The following is a 3,550-nucleotide window of genomic DNA, read 5'->3' on the forward strand; positions in this document are numbered from 1 at the left end:
CGAAGGGGTTGGACCTCGAGACGGAACCTCTCGTTAAAAAACTTTTTTAACTGGGAATTGAGCTTTAAAGACTCATACATTGGGAGCAGGTCATTGTTGAGTTAATCTTAACCTTCCACAGGAATGAAATATGAAATGATAGTATAGTGCCATAACGTTATGCTTCTATGCACGCTTCTGTCACCTAGCGATTATACTTATTTCAAGTACTGCACTTATTACTCTAGCCTTGAGTTCAAATTTGTTCCACGAGCTTTATTAATGAAAGCAAAATTCGCTTGTTTTTCCATGAAAATTCAGCATAGGAGAAATGTTCTTCCCTCCCCTCGACTGTGCACATCAGAATAATATCATTATTGTAAAGTAGAGATGTTGATATTTCCACCAGTATCACTAATGATGAAATGATGAAATTAGTCATGGTGGAGAGCTAATCATGAGCTTACGCAACAGGACGGCAAAAAGAGGAGGAGGGCAAAACGCTTGTGTGTGACAAACTTGACACCGCTATTATTTGCATGTTTCGTCGTGATCTTTACCTAAAATCACCGTTTTCTGGCCTTTAACAAAAAGATCTGTTTAAAGGAGGGTGAAGTTTAGCGGAAAGTTTTTTCAAACAAAATTACTGTCACGCTTGTCACACAAGGTTTGCCGTCTTCTTTCCTCTGCCGTCCTTTTGCGTAAGATCACTAATAATACACCAAAATCGGCTGTTGCACACCTCCCATTGATAAAACCTCCAGGTGTTGTCATTGAAATAAAAGTGAATGAGCCGAATAGCTAGGCCCCATCTCTTTGTTTCCGGTTAACAACGTTGAACGTGATGTATGTTCAACAAGGCATCACACACTGTTAAACAAGACTGAGATGCAAAATTTCTTGCTTTGTCGATCAACAGATGTTGAACAGTGTGTCATGGCCTAAAGCTTGTATTCCGTATTTCCGGGTGTGTTTTTTCTTTCTTTGCTGTTTGTCTTTGTACTTTTTATCTTGTTGTCTAACTTCTCGTGGACTGGAAAACTTCGCGTGATCGCGTGATTGGGTGATCGCGTGATCCGGTTTTTATTGTGTGACTGTTATGCATTATGGGATCGATTAAGTAGTAGTTTGTTTACAATCAGAGCACCAGAACATTCTAGTTTTACAGTTGCTTTTAAAAACGAGAATGAGTCAAGAACAACTGCAAATAGATGAAAAACCATTCAGCGTTGAAAAGGTACATGACGGCGTGTTTATGTTACGTGAAGTGTTCTACGAGTCGCTTTATAACCAACCCAACATATGGCTCGTACAAGGTTCGTTTTCGGATTTGGTTATCGACACTGGTCTCGGTTTGTGGGACTTGCCAGGCTTTCTGCGACAACAGGGTCTGATTGGTGAGAAACCAGTCCAAGCAGTTGCCACTCACATGCACTACGATCACTCGGGAGGACTACACCAGTTTGAGAAGTTCGCCATTCACAGCCTCGAGGCGGACGCGATACGCAACGGTAACCAATACGACATAGCCAGGGTTTTCCTAAGGAGTGATTCACTTGCTGTACCCCCGAGCGAAGGATGGAAATTTTCCGACTACCGAGTTAAAGCCGCCGAGCCGTCGACAGTCTTGGAGGAAGGACACGTTTTCGATCTTGGCAATCGAAGCTTGCGCGTTTTACACTTCCCCGGCCATACTCCAGGGAGCATTGGTTTGATCGACGAGAAGGCGAGGATCCTTTTCAGTGGAGATACAGTGTACAATCGAGGACCCCTGCTTGATTTTTTACCCCAGAGTGATGTGAACGCGTACGTTCGGACCTTCAGAAGAGTGCAAGACCTTTCCAATCATGTGGATGTTGTCTTTCCGGGACATGGTGATCCTTTTGACAGCAAAAGGCTACATGAGTTGGCATCAGATTACATCTCCAAGGCCGGACCATGTCACAAAATTTTTACAACTCTTATGAAGGGTTTAATGTACATGATCTTAAAGGCTAAAACGTCTAGAAATATCCCTGCGAATTGTTGCTTTCACGCGTGTTGTTGCTGCTGCTGTTTTATGTAATCTATACCCCACCATACCACTTATTAAGGTGAGAGGGTGTTCAGTGTTATTCATATAACTTAAATTAAAGGGGCTGTGTCACGGCAGTCCAGTTCATTTTGTTTTATTTTGCCAATTACTCGCCCTCAATCGTTATGGAACTTAAAGTAAGCAAAGAAATTACATGTAAATGACAAAATCAGAGATCCAAGGCAAACAAATATGTCTCCTGAAGCATTATTTTTGAGGTTGCAAGCATGAACAGTTTTCAAAAACCCTAATTTCAATCCGTTTCAATCTTCTTCAGTTTTGCCCAGTTTTTAACCTCCCTTTAAAGTTTTAAGCGGCTATTTTATGTTTCTCTTACTTTAACGCGCATTTTGTAATTTCCTAATTTGGCTGAATTTCGTGACACAGCTCGTTAAGGGCTTGTAAGGCTAAAATTTGGGGATGTGGGCGCTCATTTTAGTAGAACCAGTCACCAAACGGACGCGAGAGTAGAAAATTTGTTATGATTTGTAGAAATGACACAACAGTTTTCAATTTACAAGAAATGTATCGGCAAACTTATGCCATCTTCAGTTGTAGAAGCTCGTTAGAATTTGAATATCTTAAGTTGTAGAAGTAGTTACGATTTGAATATGCTAATTACAACGATTTCAATGAAAGCGATCGAAATGTGATAGAGGAACAATGAGAAGAGAAAAAGAAACGTTACAGCATAAATAACAGCTAAGCTACAGTCTTACATATTTCGTCTGTTGATTTAGAATAGGCTTATCCCACTTTATATCATCGCCTCCTTAATCTTTAACTGGAATCCAGATGAGGCGGTATCAAGGATAGTGAAATATCAGTAGAGCAGGACTCTTCGCAAGCTTGTGATGAAGCAATGTGTTTGTGGACATACGAAGCCTTGTCCGATACAAGGTACTCACTGACGAGAGTGGATAAAAAAAAAGCAGTTAATGCTCAGGGAGTATATGTCAAAAAATAAAGTTCCGTGTTATTTTTGTGAAAAAATTAAGCCAAGTATTTAGATTTGTTAAGGGGACGCTGAGGAACCCAAAAAATGTTGTCGGAAAATTTTTATTTTTCACCGATGGCCATAAAGGTGGATTTAAAATGTGTTTGTCTTCCAGCAGGGAAAAAATGCTGGGACTTAAAGTACCTGAAAACCATCTTTAATGACAACAGATTGGTATCAATTATTCATATAACACGTAATGAAGTACATGACTTGAAAACGTATCTGTTAAGCAACTAAATTAGTCACATGACCATAATTCCACGGAAATGAGGCTTCCCTTAAAGTACCTCATAACAAAACTTGCCACTGAATTGTGTCTCAGTGTGATTCGAAGTATTAGAGCCATCCACAAAGTTTTGAACAAGTAGAATGAGAGTATCAATAATTAGTAACCAAAGGTAGATTTTTTGTTGTACTCGGCGAGGTAAAAGGGACTCAGGACCACGCTGGTTTAGTGACAGCCTATTTGGTCTGTGATTATATCACTTCTTCCTCGA

The 3,550-nt window shown here is 40.1% G+C and overlaps 1 pseudogene; it reads left to right on the forward strand.

Moving 5' to 3' along the window:
• Positions 1-876: 876 nt before the first annotated feature.
• LOC140946849 (acyl-coenzyme A thioesterase MBLAC2 pseudogene) lies at positions 877-2,882 on the forward strand (annotated as a pseudogene).
• The last annotated feature ends 668 nt before the right edge of the window (positions 2,883-3,550 follow it).

The sequence above is a fragment of the Porites lutea genome, chromosome 8 (assembly GCF_958299795.1).
Source record: "Porites lutea chromosome 8, jaPorLute2.1, whole genome shotgun sequence".
Taxonomy (NCBI): domain Eukaryota; kingdom Metazoa; phylum Cnidaria; class Anthozoa; order Scleractinia; family Poritidae; genus Porites; species Porites lutea.